The sequence below is a fragment of the Macaca mulatta genome, chromosome 2 (assembly GCF_049350105.2).
Source record: "Macaca mulatta isolate MMU2019108-1 chromosome 2, T2T-MMU8v2.0, whole genome shotgun sequence".
NCBI classification, from domain to species: domain Eukaryota; kingdom Metazoa; phylum Chordata; class Mammalia; order Primates; family Cercopithecidae; genus Macaca; species Macaca mulatta.
Window position 1 is genome coordinate 122,025,181 of NC_133407.1, and position 24,315 is coordinate 122,049,495.

General features: G+C 43.8%; 1 pseudogene; it reads left to right on the forward strand.

Annotated features, from left to right (window-relative positions):
- The first annotated feature begins 14,072 nt into the window (after positions 1 to 14,072).
- On the forward strand, positions 14,073 to 14,220 carry LOC114676656 (U2 spliceosomal RNA; annotated as a pseudogene).
- The last annotated feature ends 10,095 nt before the right edge of the window (positions 14,221 to 24,315 follow it).

Below are 24,315 nucleotides of genomic sequence, written 5' to 3' on the forward strand. Positions count from 1 at the left end.
TGTGTGTGTGTGTGTGTGTGTGTGTGTGTGTGTGTGTGTGTGTGTAGTACTATAGAGTTTTATCACATACATTTTCATGTAGCTACCACCACAATCAGATTACAGAATTGTTCTCTTGCCACAAAGAAACTTCCTTGTTACCTCACAGTCACGTCTTCCCCAACTCCTAACTCCTGGCTACCACTGATCTATTCTCAAGTACTATAATTTGTTATTTCAAGAATGTTCAATATGTATGATTTCAAGAATCATACAATATATAGCTCTTTGAGACTGGCTCTTGTCATCAGCTGACATGCCCTTGAGATCCATTCAAATTATGTATCAAGCCTGGCACGATGGCTCACGCCTGTAATCCCAGCACTTTGGGAGGCCAAGGCGGGCGGATCACAAGGTCAGGAGATCGAGACCATCCTGCCCAACACAGTGAAAACCCATCTGTACTAAAAATAGAAAAAAATTAGCTGGGCGTCGTGGCAAGCACCTGTAGTCCCAGATACTCATGAGGCTGAGGCAGGAGAACGGCGTGAACCCAGGACGCAGAGCTTGCAGTGAGCCGAGATCGCGCCACCTCCAGCCTAGGTGAGAGTGAGACTCTGTCTCAAAAAACAAAACAAAACAAAACAAAACAAAAAAACAAAAAAACAAAACTATGTATCAAATTTTTTTCCTTTTTTTTTTTTTTTTTTTTATGAAAACAGAGTTTCACTATGTTGCCCAGGCTGGAGTTCTGTGGCACCATCTTGGCTCACTGCAATCTCCGCCTCTCAGGTTCAAGCTATTATCCTGCCTTAGTCTCCCGAATAGCTGGGACTATAGCCACGTGCCACCACACTGGCCTAATTTCTGTAGTTTTAGTAGAGACGGGGTTTCGCCATGTTGGCTAGGCTGGTCTCGAACTCCTGACCTCAAGTGATCCACCTGCCTCCGCCTCCCAAAGTGCTGTAATTACAGTCGTGAGCCACCGTGCCCAGTCAATTTTTTTTTTTTATTGCTAAATAGTATGGCTGCATTAATTTACCCTTTCACCCATTGAAGGACATTTGGGCTGTATCCAGTTTTGGCTATTGCCAATAACGCTGTTATCAACATTGATTGTAGGAAAACAGCCTGCTGCATGGCAAGAGTAACACCATTTTGAAGCAAAACTGCCATGATGACTGATGTCTGCATACGAACTCGCTCCCATTCCCACAACAAGGTCAAGAAACAATGCCCATAGCATCCAACTCCTCATAGAGAAACAATGCCTGTACATAGATAACCCCTCATAAAGATGCTTATCTAACTTCCCCAGTGGTCCCTAGTTGTTTCACAAGAGGGTCTGAGCCATGACCAACTGCACGTTTTATCAAAAACAGCTTGCTAATTAATATTTTCTGGAAAGCAGGTGGGTGTGGGCATCCACCATCTCTTGGCTGCCAGAGACATCACTTCTGTTTGTAAGTCCCTATTAAATGTTTCCTTCTGAGAAACTGGATTTTTCACCCTCTGTCTTCAGCCTTTCACCTCCCTTTGTCTTTGGGAGTTTACATAGACCTGCTCACCACAGAACATTGGCTTACAGGTTTAGGAGTGAGCATCAGTTTTCATTTCTGCAGGAAATCGTAGATTGTATAATTGTAATTGTATGATTGTAATGGTATGTGTATTTTTAAATTTTCGGAACCTGCCAAACTGTTTTTCCAGAGTGGCTGTGTCATTTAATGTTATGTCCCCAATGTATGAGAATCTGGATCCTTTCTAGCACTTGGTAATATTATTATTATTATTATTTGAGACAGGTTTTCTCTTTTTTTTTTTTTTTTGAGTCGGAGTCTGGCTCTGTCGCCCAGGCTGGAGTGCAGTGGTGCAATCTCGGCTCATTTCAACCTCCGCCTCCCAGGTTCACACCATTCTCCTGCCTCAGCCTCCCAAGTAGCTGGGACTACAGGTGCTGCCACCATGCCTGGCTAATTTTTTTTTGTATTTTTAATAGAGACAGGGTTTCACCATGTCACCGTGTTAGCCAGGATGCTCTCAATCTCCTGACCTCGTGATCTGCCCGCCTCGGCCTCCCAAAGTGCTGGGATTACAGGCGTGAGCCACCACGCCTGACGAGACAGGGTTTTACTATGTCACCCAGGCTGGAATGCAGTGGCACAATCACAGATAATTGCAGCCTTGCTGTCTGGGCTTACACGATCCTCCCACCTCAGCTTCTCAAATAGCTGAGACACAGGTGTGCACCACCACACCTGGCTAATTTTATTTTATTTTTTGTAGAGACAGGGGTCTTGTCATGTTGCTTGTGCTGGTCTTGAACTCCTGGCCTCAAATGATCCTTGCACCTTGGCCTCCCAAAGTGCTGGGACTATAGGCATGAGCTATTACCACTGTACCCAGCCCAATCATCTTTTCATGTGCTGACTTGCCATCCATCTTTGGTGACAGGTCATCCTTTGTGGTGAAAGTGTGTGTTTATGTCTTTTGACCATATTCTAATTAGATTGTGTTTTAAAATTGTGATTAAATTTGCATAAAACTTACGGTTTTGAGTTGTGCAGTTCTGTGGCACTAAGCACATTCACACTGTTTAGCCACACCACCATCCATCTCCAGAACTGTTTTATCTTCCCCAGCTAAAATTCTACCAATAAACAATAACTTCATTCTCCCCTCCCACCACTGTTGGGAAAAAGCTGAGTGTTGGGAGGGAAACTGAGGCAGGGCTTGCATCGTGTCCTTTGGAATGTGTCTAGACTTGCTGGCTCCTGTTCCCATTACCTCAAGTAGCAGAACATGTTCCATATAAATGCTAAACCGTCACAGCTGTAAATCATGTGTTTAATGCAACGTGCTCTTTTGTCCTCCACATTCTCAGCACCTGTTTCTTTGTTGGATTACCAATAAATACCATGGGCTCCCAGAGCGCGGGGCCTTCATGGCCTCTATACAATAGCAATGGTCCCCTGGTGTCCTATCTTTAATTCTTACTGTCTTTTTTCTCAATCCTTTGACTCCGCCAGACTTTGTCACCCCCACGACTTGGTATTGGGTCTGATCACCCCAACATTCCTGGCTGCTTAATGTGGGGCGACAAAGACCTCAGTGAAGGAATGCCAGAGCGTGTGAAAGTGGAGAATGCATCATCAAAGGACATCCGAGGACATCTAAAAGAAGCTCGATGGGAGGCCAGGCGCTTTGGCTCACACCTGTAATCCCAGCACTTTGGGAGGCTGAGGTGGGCAGATCACAAGGTCAGGAGATTGAGACCATCCTGGCTAACATGGTGAAACCCCATCTCTACTAAAAATACAAGAAAATTTTCCAGGCACGGTGGCGGGTACCTGTAGTCCCAGCTACTCGGGAGGCTGAGGCAGGAGAATGGCGTGAACTGGGGAGGTGGAGCTTGCAGTGAGCCGAGATCGCACCACTGCACTACAGCCTGGGCCACAGAGCCAGACTCCGTCTCAAAAAATAAATTAAAAATGCTTAATAATTGGTCTGCTTGAATGTGTGAGCTGTTTGCACTCAGCCAAGTATTAAAGTACTCACAGAATCAAAAAACTATCTTAATCCTGACTCAAAAGGTTACCTACACACTTGGAAATGAATTTGCGTTAAGAACTGTTTATGGAAATGCATCTTGGTGGGGCAGTTGGGTTGTTATGAAATACTCGGGGACCCAGCCCAGCTCTAGAATTTACCTCTGAGCGCAAAGGCAATGTTGGGCACGCTGGTAAAGGACCACTAGAATCCAGCAGCCTGGACCCCTTTCTTTGTGGTCAAGAAAGACGGGAAAATGGGTGAGAACTGCTACATCGGTGAACGTAACTAATCTGATAAGCAGAGGCCCGTGGGTGGTTACGCACCCTGGAAAGGAATAAGCCTTAGGACCATAGAGGATGCTCTAGGACTAATGCTCATCTGAAAGTGACTAGGGATGCTGGCATCCCTATGTTCTTTTTTTTTCAGATGGGAAATGTTCCCCCCAAGGCAAAAACATCCCTAAGATGTATTCTGGAGAATTCAGCCCAGAGTATTTGTACCTTTTTCCCTGTCAGACTTGAAGCAAATTAAAATAGACCAGGTAAATTCTCAGATAACCCTGATGACTATATTGATGTTTTACAAGGGTTAGGACAATCCTTTGATGTGACATGGAGAGATATGTTATTGCTAGATCAGACACTAACCCGCCATAACTGCAGCCCGAGAGTTTGGCGATCTCTGGTATCTCAGTCAGGTCAATGATAGGATGACAACAGAGGAAAGAGAACGATTCCCCACAGGCCAGCAGGCAGTTCCCAGTGCAGACCTTCACTGGGATGCAGAATCAGAACATGAAGATTGGTGCCGCAGACTTTTGTTAACTTGCGTGCTAGAAGGACTAAGGAAAACTAGGAAGAAGGCTATGAATTATTTAATGACGTCCACTATAACACAGGGAAAGGAAGAAAATCCTACTGCCTTTCTGGAGAGACAAAGAGAGGCATTGAGGAAGCATACCTCCCTGTCACCTGACTCTATTGAAGGCAACTAATCTTGATGAGTTTATCAGTCAGTTGCAGATATTAGAAAAAACTTCAAAAGTCCGCCCTAGGCCTGGAGCAAAACTTAGAAACCCTATTGAACTTGGCAACCTCGGTTTTTTTATAACGGAGATCAGGAGGAGCAGGCTGAACGGGACAAACGGGATTAAAAAAAAAAAAAAAGGCCGCCACTTTAGTCATGACCCTTAGGCAAGCAGACTTTGGAGGCTCTGGAAAAGGGAAAGGCTGGGAAGATCAAATGCCTAGTAGGGCTTGCTTCCAGTGCGGGCTGCAAGGACACTTTAAGAAAGATTGTCCGAATAGAAATAAGCTGCCCCCTCGTCCTTGCCCCTTGTGTCAAGGGAATCACTGGAAGGCACACTGCCCCAGGGAACGAAGGTCCTCTGAGTCCAAAACCACTAACCAGACGATCCAGCAGCAGGACTGAGGGTGCCCAGGGCAAGCGCCAGCCCATGCCATCACTCTCCCCAGGTATGCTTGACCACTGAGGGCCAGGAGGTTAACTGTCTCCTGGACACTGGCACAGCCTTCTCAGTCTTACTCTCCTGTGCCGGACAACTGTCCTCCAGATCTGTCACTATCCGAGGGGTGCTAGGAGAGCCAGTCACTAGATACTTCTCCCAGCACTAAGTTGTGACTGGGGAACTTTACTCTTTTCACATGCTTTTCTAATTATGCCTGAAAGCCCCACTCCTTTGTTAGGGAGAGACATCCTAGCAAAAGCAGGGGCCATTGTACACTAGAATTAGAAGGAAAAAGGGTAAATTTATATACAGACTCTAAGTATGCTTACCTAGTCCCCCATGCCCACGCAGCAATATGGAGAGAAAGGGAATTCCTAACTTCCGAGGGAACACCTGTCAAACATCAGGAAGCCATTAGGCCCCCAAATTCTCCTTACCTCTGAATATACTTGCTCTGATCCCTGCCTAAAGATAATTTTATGGGAAGAGGATTTGCTTGTGTGTCTCCAGGTGACGATCAGGTGCCTGTGTGGGCGCCCACCAAACATCTGAAGATCTATCATGAGCCACAGCATCTAGTGGACCCACCTGTACAGTGTGAACTGAAAGTTTGAAAAGCCTCAATCTGGCCAGGCGCGGTGGCTCACGCCTGTCATCCCGGCACTTTGGGAGGCCGAGGCGGGTGGATCACGAGGTCAGGAGATCAAGACCATCCTGGCTAACACGGTGAAACCCCGTCTCTACTAAAAAATACAAAAAGTTAGTTGGGTGTAGTGGTGAGCGCCTGTAGTCCCAGCTACAGGGACTGAGGCTGAGGCAGGAGAATGGCGTGAACCGGAAGGCGGAGCTTGCAGTGAACCAAGGTTGCGCCGCTGCACTCCAGCCTGGGCTACAGAGCAAGACTCCATCTCAAAAAAATAAAATAAAATAAAAAGCCTCAATTTGCTTTCTCCATGCCTTCTGTTAATCAGAAAAGGCCTGTTTCTCATTATCAGTGGAAAGTTTTACCTCATGGTAATTAACCAAAGAGGCAGAAAGTGAGTTAACAAATGCTTCAGCAACTGCATGCCTCCTGGCTACAACCACAAAAAGGTTTTGCTTCTGTTTCAGTAGATTTACTAATGTGGGGATGACGGTATGCTTGTGTTTTTGCAGGAGATGAACAAACCGTGTGGATGCCCTCAAGATGTGCACGACCATGGAACGAGAGACTGGAGGGACCCATAGATCCCAACCATGGACCGGGTTCCCCCAGTACGAGCCATGAGCCAGTTGAATCTGAATGCCAAGATGGAACGAAGGGTGACCAGAGTCACCATGCGTAATGGACCAATGCTTTCTGACTCAGCTCCTCTCTACCCTGAATACAAGAAACCCTAATAGTTAGGCAGGAGTATCATCGCCCCTATTCAGCATGAAGAAGTTACGGAAGATGGACCTTCATCCTTTTGCAACCTCTAGGATTAAGCGTCCTCTTGTAAAAGGGAAAGGGGAGGTATGTGGGAAGCATCCAAACCAGAGTAACTCCAGTTTGAATGAGGGCTAAGAAAAATGAAGCTGGATCACTTTTAAGGGCTGCACAGCCTACAATTGCCTTGCTCAATTTAAAGAGGCCAGCTCTTATGCTAGTAATAATGATAGTAATAACGATACCTTCTCTTTTACAAAAAAGAGAAGGGGGGCAGGTTGGGAAAAAGCTGAGTGTTGGGAGGCAAACTGAGGCAGGGCTTGCATAATGTCCTTTGGAACGTGTCTAGACTTGCTGGCTCCTTGCTTCTAGCCCTCCTAGGCTCCTGTTCCCATTATCTCAAGAAGCAGAATATGTTCCATATAAATGCTAAACCATCGCAGCTGTAAATCATGTGTTTAATGCAACATGCTTTTTTGACCTCTACATTCTCAGCACCTGTTTCTTTGTTGGATTACCAATAAATACCGTGGGCTCCCAGAGCGCAGAGCCTTCACGGCCTCCATACAATAGCAATGGCCTCCTAGTGTCCTATCTTTTTCTCTTTTTCTCAATCCTTTGACTCAATCCTTTGTCACCCCCACGACCTGGTGTTGGGTCTGTTCACCCCAACACTCCACCCCTTGGCAATCGCTATTCTGCTCTCTATGAATTTGACTAAGTACCTCATGTAAGTGGCATCATCCAAAATTTGTCTTTTTTTGTGTCTGGCTTATTTCACTTGGCATGTCAAGGTTCACCCATGCTGTACACGTTAGAATTTCATTTATTTCTAAGGCTGTATAGTATTTCATTGTATGCCTACACCACATTTTGCTGATCCATTTGTCTGTTGATGGACATTTGGGTTGCCCTCACCTTTTGGATTTGTGACTAATGCTGCTATAAATATTGGTGTACAAATATCTGTCTGAATGCCTGCTTTTACTTCTTTTGGGTATACAGCATACCTTGGAGATATTGCAGGTATGGTTCCACATCACCACAATAACACAAATATTGCAATAAAGCAAGTCACACAAATTGTTTTGTTTCCCAGCACATATAAAAGTTATGTTTACACTATTTTGCAGTCTATTGTGCCATAGGATTATATCTAAAAATGTGCATACCTTAATTTAAAAATACTTTATTACAAAAAAATGTTAACCATCATCTGAGCCTCAGTGAGTTGTAATCATTTTGCTGGCCGAGGGCCTGGCCTTGATGTTGGTGGCTGCTGACAGATCAGGATGATGGTTGCTGAAGGTTGGAGTGGTTGTGGCAATTTCTTAAAATAAGACAACAGTGAAGTTTGCCATGTCAAATGACTATTCACAAAGGTTTCTCTGTAGCACATGATGCCATTTGATAGTATTTTACCCCCAACAGACCTTCTTTCAAAATTGGTCAGTCTCCTCCAATCTTGTCACTGCTTTATCAACTAAGTTTATGAAATATTCTAAATCCTTCGTTGTCATTTCTTTTTTTAAATTTTTTCAAAAAGTTTTTAGTAGAGATGACATCTTACTATGTTGCCCAGGCCTGTCTCGAACTCCTGGGCTCAAGTGATCCACCTGCCTTGGCCTCTCAGAGTGCTGGGATTATAGATGAGCCATTGTGCCCAGCCCTTTGTTGTCATTTCAACAATGTTCACAGTCGTCTACATCAGGAGTAGATTCCATCTCAAGAAACCACTTTCTTAAGAAGCAACTCCTCATCCATTCAAGTTTGATCATGAGATTGCAGCAATTCAGTCACATCTTCAGGTTCCACTTCTAATTCTAGTTCTCTTGCTGTTTCCACATCTGTAGTTCCTTCCTCCACCAAAGTCTTGGACCCCTCAAAGTCATTCGTGTAGGTGAGAATCAACTTCTTCCAAACTTCTGTTCATGTTAATATTTTGACCTCCTCCCATGAATCACAAAGGTTGTGAATGGCATCTACACTGGTGAATTCTTTCTGAAAGGTTTTCAATTTACAAGATCCATCAGAGGAATCACTCTCTATGGCAGCTGAAGCCTTATGAAGTGCATTTCTTCTTTTTTTTTTTTTTGAGTCTCATTCTGTCACCCTGGCTGGAGTGCAGTGGCATGATCACAGCTCACTGCAGTCTCAACCTCCTGGACTCAAGCAATCCTCCAGCCTGAGCTTCCTCAGGTGTATGCCACCTCAGGACCACAGACATGCACCACAACACCTGGCTTATTTTTAAATGTTTTGTAGAGATGGGGTCTCGCCGTGTTGCCCAGGCTGGTCTCAAACTCCTGGGCCCAAGCGATCCTCCTCGGCCTTCCAAAGTTCTGGGATTATAGGCGTGAGCCACCTTACCCAGCATGAAGTGTATTTCTTAAATAATAAAACTTGAAAGTTGAAATTACTTCTTGAATGGCTGCAGAATGGCTGTAGGGTTAGCAGACATGAAAACAACACGTTAATGTTTTTGTACGTCTTACACATCTCCAGTGATCGTGTGCACTGTCAATAAGCACTAATCTTTTGAAAGGGATCTTTTTTCTGAGCAGTAGGTCTCAACAGTAGGCTTAAGATATTCAGTAAACCGGCCGGGCGCCGTGGCTCAAGCCTGTAATCCCAGCACTTTGGGAGGCCGAGGCGGGCGGATCACAAGGTCAGGAGATCGAGACCACAGTGAAACCCCGTCTCTACTAAAAATACAAAAAAAAAATTAGCCGGGCGCGGTGGCGGGCGCCTGTAGTCCTAGCTACTCAGGAGGCTGAGGCAGGAGAATGGCGTGAACCGAGGAGGCGGAGCTTGCAGTGAGCCGAGATCGCGCCACTGCACTCCAGCCTGGGCAATAGCGTGAGACTCCGTCTCAAAAAAAAAAAAAAAAAAAAAAAAAGATATTCAGTAAACCATGCTTTAAATGGATGTGCTGTCATCCAGGCTTTGTCTGTTTATTAAAGCACAGGCAGAGTGGAATTTTTTAAGGGCTCTAGGAGCTTAGGAATGATAAATGAGCATTGGCTTCAACTAAAAGTCACCAGCAGCTTTAGCCCCTAACAGAGGAGTCAGCCTGGGCTGGACATGGTGGCTCATGCCTGTAATCCCAGCACTTTGGCAGGCTGAGGCAGGAAGATTACTTGAGCCCAGATGAGACCAGCCTGGCAATGTAGGGAGACCCTGATTCTACAAAAACATTTTTAAAAATTAGCTGGGCATGTGGTTCTATCTATGTGGGAGGCTGAGGCAGGAGGATAACACTTGAGCCCAGGAGGTCAAGGCTGCAGTGAGCCATGACTGTGCCACTGCACTCCAGCCTGGGCAACAGAGTGAGACCCTGTCTCAAAAACAAACAAGTCGGCTTGTCCTCTGAAGCTCTGAAACCAAGCGTTGATTTCTCCTCTCTAGCTATGATAGTCCTAGATGGCATCTTCTTTCCAACAGAAGCCTGTTTCATCCACATGGGAAATCTATTGTTTAGTGTAGCCACCTTCATCAATGATCTTAGCTAGATCTTCTGGAGAACTTGCTGCCGCTTCTCTAGTAGCACTTGCTACTTCACCTTGCACTTTTATGTTATGGAGACAGCTTTTTTCCTTAAACCTCATGAACCAACCTCTGCTAGCTTTCAACTTTTCTTCTGCAGCTTCCTCACTCTCTGAACCTTCATGGAACTGAAGAATTGCTCCGGATTAGGCTTTGGCTTAAGGGAATATTGTGGCTGGTTTGATCTATCCAGACCGTGCAAACTTTCTCCACATTCGCAAAAGGCTGTTTTTGCTTTCTTGTCATTTGTGTGTTCACTGGAGTAGCACTTTTAATTTCCTTCAAGAGCTTTTTCTATCATTTATAATTTGGCTGTTTGATGCAAGGGACCTATCTTTCACCCTATCTTGGCTTTTGACATGCTTTCCTTACTAAACTTAATTATTTCTAGGTTTTGATTTAAAATGAGAAATGTGTGACTCTTCCTATCACTTGAACACTTTTGAGACTATTTTAGGGTTAGTATTTGGCTTAGTTTTTTTTCTTCTTTTTTTCTTGGAGACAGGGTCTTGCTTTGTTGCCCAGCCTGGAGTGCAGCAGCACAATCATGGCTCACTGTGGCCTTGACCTCCCAGGCTCACACAATCCTCCCAGCTCGGCCTCCCAAGGTGCTGGGATTACAGGTGTGAGCCACCACACCTTGCCTAATTTCAATATTGTTGTGTCTCAAGAAATAGAAAGGCCCAAGGAAAGGGAGAGAGAGATGGGGTGGACTGGTTGGGGTAACTGGTCAGTGGAAGAGTCAGAACACACAAAACAAAACCTTTCAATTTCTCCACATCCTCAACAACACTTATTATTTTCTGTTTTGTTCCTTTATGTGTTTTTTATTTTCAAAAAATTAATTATTTACTTTTTGAGATGGAGTCTCACTCTGTTGCCCAGGCTGTAGTACAATGGTGTGATCTTGGCTCACTGCAGCCTCCACCTCCTAGGTTCAAGCAATTCTCATGCCTCAGCGCCCCCACTCCCCCCCCAAATAACTTGGACCACAGGCATGCGCCACCATGCCCAGCTAGTTTTTGTATTTTTGATAGAGATGGGGTTTCACTATGTTGGCCAGGTTGGTCTCGAATTCCTGGCCTCAAGTGATCTACCTGCCTTGACCTCTCAAAGTGCTGGGATTACAGGCATGAATCTCCATGCCCGGCCATGTATATGTGTGTTTTAGATAATAGCCATCGTAGTGTGTTTGCAGTGATACCTCATTGTAATTTTGATTTTCGTGTCCCTAATGATTAGTGATACCGAATATTTTTTCACGTGCTTATCAGCCATTTGCATATCTTCCTTGGAGAAATGTCTATTCAAGTCCTTTGTCCATTTTTAAATAGTTTTTTTTTCTGCTATGAATTGTAGAAGTTCTCTCCATATATATTCTAGATATTAATTGTTTATCAGATATAATTATTTTCTCTTATTCCTTGGGTTGCATTTTTACTCTGTTGATAGTGTCCTTTGTTGCACACATTTTTAAATTTTGGTAAAGTCCAATTTAACTATTTTTTTTGTTTTATTGCCTGTGTTTTTGGTGTCATATGTGAGAAATTATTAAGTTAGATATCATGGAGCTGCTCCCATATGTTTTCTTCCCAGGGTTTTATAATATTACCTCCTATATTTAGGTCTATGATACATTTTGAGTTGATTTTTGTACATAGTTGGCCCTTGAACTTGAAGAATCAGGGGCATTGATCCTCCTTGCACTCAGAAATCCATGTGTCATTTTTGACTCCCCCGAAGTTTAACTACAAATAGCTTACTGTTGACTAGAAATTTTACAATAACACAATTAACACATTTTGTATGTTATATCTATTGTATACTACTTTTTTTTTTTTTTAAATTCAGAGTCTTGCTCTGTCACCCAGGGTGGAGTGTAGTGGCACAATCTGGACTCACTGCAACCTCCGCCGCCCAGGTTCAAGCGATTCTCCCGCCTCAGCCTCCCAAGTAGCTGAGATTACAGGCTTGCACCATCATGCCTGGCTAATTTTTGTATTTTTAGTAGAGACAGGGTTTCACCATGTTGGCCAGGCTGGTCTTGAACTCCCATCCTCAGGTGATCTACCCACCTCGGCCTCCCAAAGTGCTGGGAGTACAGGTGTGAGCCACTGTGCCCGAGCTATATTCTTAATGAAGTAAATTAGAGTAAAGAAAATGCTATTTAAAAATCATAAGGAAGAGAAAACACATTCACTGTTCATTAAGCGGAAGTGTGTCATCACAAAGGTCTTCATCCTCTTCACTTCCTGTTGAGTAGGCTGAGGAGGAGGAGGAAGAGGAAGGTTGTTTTTGCTGTCTCAGAAGTGGCAGAGGCAGAGGAGGTGGAAGGGGAGGCAGGAGAAGTGGACACACTCAGTGAAACCACAGAAATGCAATGTAATTTATTTCTGACTTTTTTGTTCATTTCTCTAAAAATATTTCTATATGCTACCAATGCCTCTTCTACCATTTGCTGTAGTTTTTGTGCCCATATCATGGAAGGGTCCATGTAAAAGAAGTAAAAAGCAGTCACGAATAATGAGAAACCTTCTGTCAGACTGTCTAATGTTAATTTCTTTTCTAGTAATGATTCTTTTATGTCTTCTTCCTCATGATCTGGCACTGGTTCAGAAGCACTCATCTCCATCAAGCTGTCTTCTATTAATTCCTCTGGTGTGGCATCTATTAGCTCTTTAATTTCCCCAAGATCCGTATCTTGAAACCCTCCACCCACACCCTCCCCACCTTTTTTGTTTTGGGCTTGATGGCTTTCACAGCTTTTAATTTTTATTATTTATTTATTTATTTAGGCTTTCACAGTTTTTTCCATAACAATGATGGCATGTTCAATGGTGCGATCCTTCCTGACTTTCATGATAGTCTCTCTGTCTGGGTTTTCTTCCATAGCACTGACAATCCTTTCCATAGACTATTGTGTGTAATGAGCCTTGCAGGTCCTTATGATCCCCTGATCTGGAGGCTGAATTATAGACCTTATGCTTGGGGACAAGTAGACAACTCCAAGTGTTGACCTCATGGTGTTCTGGGTGGCCAGGGGCATTGTCCAATATTAAGAGAACTTTAAAAGGCAGTTCCTTACTATCAAGTTACTTCCTGAGTTCAGGGACAAAGCATCGATGAGACGCATCCAGAAAAAGGGTTCTCGTTGTCTAGGCCTTATTGTTGTACAAACAAAAGACCAGCAGCTGGTGTTTATCTTTTCTGTTCAAGGCTCAGAGGTTAGCAGCTTTATGGATAAAGGCAGTCATGATCACAAACCTGACTGCATTTGCACAAAGCAGTAGAGTTAGCCCATCCCTTCCTACCTTAATTCCTGGTGCTCCCTTCTCTTCCTTACTAATAAATGTTCTTTTTGGCATTTTATTTTCCAGAACAGGGCACTTTCATCTGCATAAAAACCTGCTCAGGCAGATATCCTTTCTCATCAGTTCTTTTTTTTTTTGAGACAGAGTCTCGCTGTTACTAAGGCTGGAATGCAGTGGTGCCATCTTGGCTCACTGCAACCTCCGCCTCCCAGGTTCAAACAATTCTCGTACCTCAGTCTTCCAAGTAGCTGGAGTAACAGGCATTTGCCACCAAGTTCGGCTAATTTCTTGTGTTTTTAGTAGAAATGGGGTTTAACTATGTTGGCCAGGCTGGTCTTGAACTCCTGACTTCAGGTGATCTGTCCACCTCTGCCTCCAAAAGTGCTGGGATTACAGGCATAAGCCACCACACCCAGCCTCAGTGATTTTCTTAATGTCATCTGGGAGCTTATCTGCTGCATCTTGGTCAACAGAAGCTGCTTTTCCTGTTACCTTAACTTTGTTTTTTTCTTTTTTGGAGACAGGATCTCACTCTGTTGCCCAGGCTGGAGTGCAGTGGTACAATCACAGCTCACTACAGCCTCTAACTCCTCAAACAATCCTCCCACCTTGGCCTCCCAAAGTGCTCAGATAGTAGGTGTGAGCTACTGTGCCTGGCCTTATCCTTTTTGATGTTATTGTAAATTGAATTGTTTTCTTAATGTTCATTTTAGATTGTCTATTATCAATGTATAAAAATACAACTGGTTTTTGTGTGTTGATTTTGTATCCTGCACCTTTGCTAAATTTGTTCATTCATTCTAACAGAATCACTTCTTGGCCTTTTGGCTAAGATCAAATGCAGTTCTAATAGGTGTGTGTGTGTAATCTTTAGGGTTTTCTACATATAAGATCTTGTCATGTGAGGAAAAAAGGCAATTTACTCCTTCATTTCCAGTTTAGATGCCTTTTATTTCTTTTTCTTACCCAATTGCTTTAGCTAGGACTTCCAATACTATGTTGAATAGAAGTGGTAAAAGCTGCCATCTTGTCCTATTGCCAGGCTGCAATGCAGTGGTGCTGTCTTAACTCACTGCAGCCTCTGTCTTTCGGGCTTAAGCAACCTTCCAACCTCAGCCTTCCAAGTACCTGGAACCAGGCACATGCCACCATGTCTGGCTAATTTTTGTTTATTTTGTGGAGGTGGGGTTTCGCCATGTTGCCCTGGCTGGTCTCAAACTCCTGAACTTGAGCAATCTGCCCACCTCAGCTTCCCAAAGTGCTGAGATTACATACATGAGCTATTGCACCCAGCCTAACTTTTAAGGAATTGTCAAACTGTCTTCTGGAGCAGCTACACTATTTTGTATTCTCCCCAACAATGTGTAAGAGTTCCAGTTGCTCCACAACTGGAATGTCTGTTCAAATCTTTTGCCCATTTTTAAATCAGTCATTTGTTTTCTTACAGCTTCTTAAAATTGTATCTATTCTGGATACAAGTTCTATGTTGAATATGTGATTTGCAAATATTTAATCCCAGTGTGAGATGTCTTTTCATTCTCTTAACAGTGCCTTTTGTGAAGAAAAAAATATTTGGTATTTGGTATTATCATTTGTTTGTTTTTTATTTTTGCCTCTCTAGTAGGTGTGTAGTGATATCTCATGGTGGTTTTGAGTTGTGCTTCACTAATGGCTAATGATATTGGGCATCTCTTACTGTGCTTATTGGCCATTTGTATATCATCTTTGGAGAAATGTCTGTTCAAATCTTTTGCACATTTTTAAATTAGTCATTTGTTTTCTTTTTTTTAAATTTTTATTATTATTATTATTTTTTTGAGACGGAGTCTTGCTCTGTCACCCAGGCGGGAGTGCAGTGGTGCTATCTTGGCTCACTGCAAGCTCCGTCTCCCGGGTTCACGCCATTCTCCTGCCTCAGCCTCCTGAGTAGCTGGGACTACAGGTGCCTGCCACGGCGCCCAGCTAATCTTTTGTATTTTTAGTAAAGATGGCGTTTCACCATGTTAGCCAGGATGGTCTCAATCTCCTGACATCGTGATCTGCCTGCCTTGGCCTCCCAAAGTGCTGGGATTAGTCATTTGTTTTCTTTTTTTTTTTTTTTTTTTTTTTTTTTTGAGATGGAGTCTCGCTCTGTCACCCGGGCTGGAGTGCAGTGGCCGGATCTCAGCTCACTGCAAGCTCCGCCTCCCGGGTTCACGCCATTCTCCTGCCTCAGCCTCCCGAGTAGCTGGGACTACAGGCGCCTGCCACCTCGCCCGGCTAGCTTTTTGTATTTTTTAGTAGAGACGGGGTTTCACCGTGTTAGCCAGGATGGTCTCGATCTCCTGACCTTGTGATCCGCCCGTCTCGGCCTCCCAAAGTGCTGGGATTACAGGCTTGAGCCACCGCGCCCGGCTGTCATTTGTTTTCTTATAGCTTCTTACAATTGATATCTATCTTTCTGTTCTGGATATAAGTTCTATGTTGAATATGTGATTTGCAAATATTTTCTCCCAGTGAGAGATATCTTTTCATTCTCTTAACAGAGCCTTTCGCAAAGAAAAAAGTTTAAATTTTGATGAAACTCAATTTATCACTTTTTTTTTTTTTAAATGGATCATGTATTGGTGTCATTTTCTACAAACTCCTTGCTTAGTGTCAGGTTGCAAAGTTTTCTTTTATGTTTTTTTCTGAAGTTTTATAGTTTTACGTTTAGATCTATGGTCCACTTTGAGTTAATTTTTGTTTAAAGTGTCAGGTTTAGATCCGAGTTTTTTTGGCATCTGGTTGTCCAGTTGTTTCAACATCATTTGGTGAAAAGACTATCTTTTCTTCATTGAATTGCCTTTGGACCCTTGTCAAAAATCAATTGGCCATTTTGAGTGGATCTATTTTTGGACTTTGTATTCTGATCCATTGATCTGTGTGCTTATCTCTTCTTCAATATTATTCAGTCTTGATTACTGTAGTTATATAGTACTTTTGATAATTAGGTAGTGTGAGTCTTCCAACCTTGCTTTTTTTTTTTTTTTTTTGAGATAGAGTCTTACTCTGTTGCCCAGGCTGGAGTGCAGTGGCACGATCTCAGCTCACTACAACCTCTGCCTCCCAGGTTCAAGCACCTCAGCCACCCAAGTAGCTGGGATTACAGGTGTGTGTCACCAGGCCCAGATAATTTTTGTATTTTTAGTACAGATGGGGTTTCACCATGTTGGCCAGGCTGGTCTTGAGCTCTTGGCCTCAAGTGATCTGCCTGCCTTGGCCTCGGGGATTACAGTTGTCAGCCACCACACCTGGCCTGCTCTTATTTTTCAAAATTGTTTTAGAATCAGCTTATCTGCATCTACAAAAAAAAATCTTGATAGAATATCTATTAGAATAGTGTTAAATCTATAGAACATTTTGGGGAAATTGTCATCCTAACTATACTGAATGTTACCATCCACAAGTGCAGCCTGTTTCTCCATTTGCTTAGGTGTTTTTTGATTTCTTTCATCAGTGTTTTATAGTTTTCAGTATATCAATCGTGGATATTTTATTAGATTTATGCCCAAGTATTTTGTTTTTTAGGATTTGTCAATGCTGTTTAAAAAAAATTTCAATTGAATTCAGATCAGAATCCAATCAGTTACTGCTAGTGTTTTGAAATACAATTGATTTTCACATGTTGACATTATGTCCTGCAGTCTTGCTGAACTCATTTATTATTTTTAGGAGCTTTTCTATACATTCCATGGAATCGTCTGCATAGACGATTATGTTGTCTGTGAAAAATACAATTTCTTTCCTTCTAAAATGCATGTCTTTTGTTTGTTTTTCTTGTCTTATTGCTGGTCTTCTAGTACAATTGAATAGGAGTGGTGAGAATGAATGACCTTGTCTTGTTCCTGATCTCAGAGGGAAAGTGTTCAATCTTTCAACATTAAGAATGATGTTTGTTTTTGTTTTTTTTGTAGATTCCCTTATTCAGGCTAAGGAAGCTCTCTTCTATTCCCAGTTTGCCGAGTCCTTTTACCAGAATGACCATTGAATTTTGTGAGATACTTTGTCTACATCAGTTTATTTGATTGATTTTTTTCTTTAGCATTTTTTTTTTTTTTTCAAACAGTCTTGCTTTGTGGCCCAGGCTGGAGTGCAGTGGCGTGATCTCGGCTCACTGCAACTTCTGCCTCCTGGGTTCAAGCAATTCTTCTGCCTCAGCCTCCCAAGTAGCTGGGACAACAGGCACCCGCCACCACGCCCGGCTAATTTTTGTATTTTTAGTAGAGATGGGGTTTCACCATGTTGTCCAGGCTGGTCTCAAACTCCTGACCTTGTGATCCATCCGCCTCAGCCTCCCAAAGTGCTGGGATTACAAGCATGAGTCACTGTGCCTGGCCTCTTCTTTAGATTGTTAACATGGTGGATTTTACATTAATTGATTTTCAAATATTGAACCATCCTTGAATTCTTGGTATAAACCTGGCTTGATCATGGTAAGATATGCACACATGCATGTATATTGGTGGATTTAATTTGTTAATATTTTGCTGAGATTCAGGTCTATGTTCAAGAAAGATCTTTGGTTTGTAATTTTCTTGTCTTGTCTGATTTTGACATCAAGGTAATGTTGGCCTCACAAAATGAACTGGGAAGTGTTCTCTCCTTTTCTGTTTTCTGAATGAGATTGTGTAGAATTGGTGTTATTTCTTCTTTAAATGTTTGATAGAATTTGTGAGTGAAACTACCTGGAGATGTCTTTTTCAGGTGCTTTTAGCTACAAATTCAAGTTCTTCACCAAATATAGAACTATTCAGGATATCTATTTGTTCTTGGGAAAATTGGGGTCATTTGTATGTATCAAGGAATTGGTCCACTTCATCTAAGTTACCAAGTTTTTATGCCTTGGTTTGTCATAATATTCACTTATGAGCCTTTTAAAGTGTCAAGGAGGGAGTCTGTAGTGATATTCCTTCTTTCATTCCTGAATTTAGTAGTTTCTGTCTTTTGTCTCTATTTCATTGTCAGTCTGGCTAAATAATGTTGATGTTTTTAATTTTAGCAGGTAACCTTGAAGCTGAAGTTCAGGTTAGAAATTTCAACCAGCTTTGTGTAAGCTGTGGTTCCAAGTAAAATTTTGAAAGTATTTGCAGGACTATTCAGATCAGTCCCACCTGTGTGCCCCCAAGTCTGGCCAAACTGTAATTGGCTTCTACTAAATTGAGGTCATTCAGTGACCTGGGCGGAGACCTGCCTGCAACAGAGTTCACAAAACCTGTAGCATTCTGTTTGGGGTGAGATCCATACATGCAAGCACCGGGTGAACCCCGTGAGTTCATACACAACTATTTGGGATGTCTCTCTTGATCTCCCCCATCTCTGTGATCTTCCCAGTACTTTCTGATCACATTGGCTGCAACTACAGATCCTTTCAGAAGGCATAGAGTGGCTAAGGACTCTGAAAAGTAAATTGTAGTCAGTGGACTGGGGAAAGAGATGAGAATTCAAAGCTGTGGGGAAAAGAAAGAGAGATCAGACTGTTACTGTGTCTATATGGAAAGAAGTACACATAAGAGACTCCATTTTGTTCTGTATTTGAGATGCTGTTAATCTGTGACCCTACCCCCAACCTTGTCCTTGCAAGAGACATGTGCTGTGGTGACTCAAGGTTTAATGGATTTTGGGCTGTGCAGGGTATGCTTTGTTAAACAAGTGCCTGAAGGCAGTATGCTTGTGAAAAGTCATCACCATTCTCTTAATCTCAAGCACCCAGGGACACGTACACTGCCAAAGGTCGCAGGGACCTCTGCCTAGGAAAGCTAGGTATTGTCCAAGGTTTCTCCCCACGCGATAGTCTGAAATATGGCCTCGTGGGAAGGGAAAGACATGATCGTCCCCCAGCCTGACACCCGTGAAGGATCTGTGCTGAGGAGGACTAGTACAAGAGGAAAGAAGCCTCTTGGCAGTTGAGATAGATAAAAGCATCTGTCTCCTGCCCGTCCCTGGGCAATGGAACATCTCGGTGTAAAACCCAATTGTATGTTCTGTTTACTGAGAAAGGAGAAAACCACCTTAGGGCTGAAGGTGGGACTTGCTAGCGCAACGTTGCTCTTTATGCACTAAAAAGGCTTATGGAGATGTTGCATATGCATATCAAGGCACAGCACTTTTCCTTAAACTTATTCATGTCACAGAGATCTTTATTCATGTGTCTTACTGCTGACCTTCTCCCTACGATGATCCTATTATCCTGCCACTTCCCTTTTTCTAAGATGGTAAAGATAATGATCAATAAATACTGAGGGAACTCAGAGACCAGTGCCTGCGCGGGTCCTCTGTATGCTGAGCGCCGGACCCCTGGGCCCACTTTTTCTTTCTCTATACTTTGTTTCTGTGTCTCATTTCTTTTCTTGTTCCACCTAACGAGAAACGCCCACAGGTGTGGAGGGGCAGGCCACCCCTTCAAAAGCCCCACCCGGGCACGGTGGCTCACATTTGTAATCCCAGCACTTTGGGGGGCCGAGGCAGGTGGATGACTTGAGGTGAGGAGTTCAAGACCAGCCTGGCCAACATGGTGAAACCCTGTCTCTATTGAAAATACAAAAATTAGCTGGGTTACCGGGCATGGTGGTGCACGTACAGCAATCCCAGCTACTCGGGAGGCTGAGCCAGGAGAATTGCTTGAACCGAGGAGGCAGAGGCTGCAGTGAGCCGAGACTGCGTCACTACTCCATAGCGAAACTCTGTCTCCAAAAAAGAAAAAAAAAGTTCCGTCAAAATGGTGGAAAGTTTACATATTTTTTCCCCTTGGGTATTGCCCAGCCTGGACTCAAAGACAGCTGCTGGAAACTCAGAAGCCATGCAGTAGGTCCAGACGGGAAGTGTTCCAGAAGCCTTCTCTTTCTCATCTGGGATGTGTGTGTGTGTGTGTGTATGTGTGTGCGCCCCCACGTTTGCTAGGGAGCGGCGGAGAGAATCCCATTTTGATTTTTGCTTTCTTTTTTCTATTCTCCTCTGCCCCTGCCAGGAGGCAATACCTTGGAGTTGGTGGCAGCAGCGAGTGGGCAGGCACATAACATTGAGGAGGGTTATTTGTCATTAACCAGAGGCGCTGTGGTCCAAGAGCGCGTGCGCGAGGGAGTGGATAATCCCCGTTGCCTTTTTCTGTGTTCTCTATTGGTTCCAGATTCAGTTCCGTGGGGAAAGTGTGCACCAGGACAGGGAGACTAAAGCCCCACTGTGGCCTGAATTTTGCCCCCTCCCCACACAGCCAAATTTATACGTTGAAATGGTAACAAATTCAATTGGGCTGCTATCACCACATTCATACAGTTACAGACAGAGGATGTGTTTACCTTCCCTGGAGTCAGACCCTAGACTTTGTCTTGGATATTAGCCTTGAAAACACATATATGCTCTGTGCTTTGTATTTTCATTACAAATACATCTTGGAGGACTTTACTTCAGTGCCAGTAGATTTCACTCATTCATCTTCACAGCTTTATAGTATTCCAGAGTGTGGCTGTATTATTAAGGGAGGATACCATCCCTCATATTGTCTTATGCCCAGTTTCTGCCTCCAAAGAAAGAAAAAGTAAAAACTAAAAGGCAGAGATGAAATCCACAAGCAGACAGCCCTGTGCCACACCCTGGGCTTGGTAGTTAAAGATCAGCCTCTGACTTAATCGGTTATGTTATCTATAGATTACAGATATTGTATAGAAAAGCACTGTGAAAATCCCTATCCTGTTTTCTTCCAATCTAATTACCAGTGCATGCAGCCCCCAGTCACGTACCCCGGCTTGCTCAATCTATCACGACCCTCTCACGTGCACCCGCTTAGAGTTGTGAGCCCTTAAAAGGGACAGGAATTGCTCACTTGGGGAGCTCGGCTCTTGAGACAGGAGTCTTGCCAATGCCCCCAGCCGAATAAACCCCTTCCTTCTTTAACTCGGTGTCTAAGGAGTTTTGTCTGTGGCTTGTCCTGCTACATTATAACTCATTTAACTGATGTCCTGCTTTTTTTTCTGAGACAGAGTCTTGCTCTTTTGTCCAGGCTGGAGTGCAGTGGCATGATCTTGGCTCACTGCAACTTCCGCCTCCCGGATTCAAGCAATTCTCTCTGCCTTGGCCTCCCCAGTAGCTGGGATTACAGGCACCCACCACCACATCCAGCTAATTTTTTTTTTTTTTTTTTTTTTGTATTTTTAGTAAAGACGGGGTTTCACTGTGTTAGCCAGGATGGTCTAGATCTCCTGACTGTGTGATCCGCCCGCCTCGGCCTCCCAAAGTGCTGGGATTACAGGTGTGAACCACCACGCCTGGCCTAAGTTTTGTATTTTTTAGTAAAGATAGGGCTTTGCCATGTTGGCCAGGCTGGTCTTGAACTCCTGACCTCATGTGATCTGCCTGCCTTGGCCTCCGAAAGTGCTGGGATTACAGGTGTGAGCCACCACGCCCGGCCCTGATGTCATAATCATCATTCTGGTTGCTTCTAGTCTTTACTAATACAAACATGGTACAATAAGATGACTTGTCCATATGTTTTCATATGCATGTAAATATCTGTGAATAATTTCTAGTGGAAGAATATCAAGGTCAAAGTAACTACTGCATATGCATTTTTTTTTTTTTTTTTTTTTTTTTTGAGACGGAGTCTCGCTCTGTCACCCAGGCTGGGGTGCAGTGGCCGGATCTCAGCTCACTGCAAGCTCCGCCTCCCGGGTTCACGCCATTCTCCTGCCTCAGCCTCCCGAGTAGCTGGGACTACAGGCGCCCACCGCCTCGCCCGGCTAGTTTTTTGTATTTTTTAGTAGAGACGGGGTTTAAATTGTGTTCAATATTGTCACATTGCCTTGCAAATTTGCCCTCCCATAAGCAATACCTGAGAGTGCCTATTTCTCCACGCCCTTGCCAATATACTTCATGTGCACATGTTCCCACTTTGAGTTACCTCCATTACATTTCCACTGGCAAAACAGGCATCCCACTTCTACCACTTACTAGCTGTGTGACTTTGAGCTCATTGCTTGTGACTATTATGGTAATAATAGTAGTGCTCATCTCATAGGGCTGTGATGAGGGCTCAGTGAGTTAATGTTTGTAAAGCTGCTCACTCGGTGTCTGCCACATAGTAAGTGCTGTATAAATGTTAATTGATTAATTAATTTTAAAACATGAATTAAGGTCTCCCAAGAGGAACTCACCAAAAAAAGCAGAACTCAAGTCAGGGAAAAATGCCTGCTTTGTAGAGGGGTTGAGCTGATCAGGTTAAATTTGATAACATATTGTAAGTATTTTAAGCCAGGTGCAGTGACTCATTCCTGTAATCCCAGCTACTTGGGAGGTGGAGGTGGGAGGATTATTTGAGTCCAGGAGTTCGAGACCAGCCCGGGCAACATAGTGAGACCCTATCTCTTTAAAAAAAAAAGCATTTTGCACAGTTCCTGGCACACAGTGAATGCTCAGCAAATGTTATTTTTGTTGGGGTTTCCTTGGTTTTCTTTGTGGGCCCTTCCACAGCAAGTGGCTGTGAACTGTTAGCCAAGGCTGATGCATCTGGGGCTGCCGTGACCCTGCAGGAGCGAACTCTTCTCCTCTAGGAATAGTCACACGTGGGCAGGGTCAGGCCCCATGGAGCAGCCTTCTGGTGGTGGAGAAGGCACACATGGCTTATAGGGAATTGCTCTCCCTGGTACCCACTGTGGTAGCAACAGAACCAAGGCAATGGAAAAACAGGGCCTCTGAGGGGCAGAGGAGTTCCCTAGCTTTCTCTCCCCAAGGACTGGAGTAAGGTCTGGGCTTATGCACAGTTGCCAGAAAGATCTGAGACCCCAGAGTCACATTGGATGTGGCTAACAGAGCAGGTGGTGACTCAGTTGGTTTACTTTGAAAAATAAGAGATGGGACTTAGGGCCCTGGCTGGGTGGAGGGTGAGTCTGGCCAAACATGATTCAGTACATGGTTAGAAACCAAGTAGTTGCCAGGCGCGGTGGCTCAAGCCTATAATTCCAGCACTTTGGGAGGCCAAGATGGGCGGATCACGAGGTCAGGAGATCAAGACCATCCTGGCTAACATGGTGAAGCCCCGTCTGTACTAAAAAAATACAAAAAATTAGCCAGGCGTGGTGGCGGTTGCCTGTAGTCCCAGCTACTCGGGACGCTGAGCCAGGAGAATGGCGTGAACCCGGGAGGCGGAGCTTGCAGTGAGCCAAGATCGCACCACTGCACTCCAGCCTGGGCAACAGAGCGAGACTCCTTCTCAAAAAAAAAAAAAAAAAAACCAAGTAGTTAGAGATGTTAACTAGATCTGTAAACATATCTATATCTCATATTATATGTACCATATTGTGGATGTTAGTATGTGTATATATATGTAATATACCATGATGATGTTATTTATAATAAATATATTTTGGTCTTCGACCCACTTCTTGGCACAGACCTCTGAAAACCCTTGTAATTTCCTGAGCGATAGAGGTGCTAGGTGTATCTTTTGTTCTAATATTTGGTCTTTGACCCCAGTTCGTTCCACAGAGCTCCTAATGCCTTGGAATTGGTGATAGGAGCATCTTTTGTCCTAATGAGGTGACTCTTGGTGGGTTCTTGGATGGGGACCAGTCACCAGAAAGACCAAACCATGATGAGAAGTTTGGAGCTTTTAGCTCCACTCCCCATCTTCTGGGAAGGTGAGTGGGCTGGAGATTGAGTTAATAATTGATCATGCCCATATGATGATGCCTTTACAAAACCGTGGGCTCTGGAGAGCTTTCAGGTTGTTGAATGGGTGGAAGTGCTGGGGTATGGGTCACCCAGCACTTTGCCCTATGTACCTCTTCATCTGGCTGTTCATCTCCATCCTTTGTGATATCCTTTATAATAAACAGGTAAACATAAGTGTTTTCTGAGTTCTATAAGCCACCCTAGCAAAGTGTCAAACCTGAGGAAGGGAATCCCGATTTGTAGTTGGTCAGAAGTACAAGTGACAACCTGGGACTTGCAACCAGCATCTGAAGTGGGGGCAGCCTTGTGGGACTGAGCCCTTAACCTGTGGGGTTTGCACTAACTCTAATTGGTGTCAAAATTGAATTAAT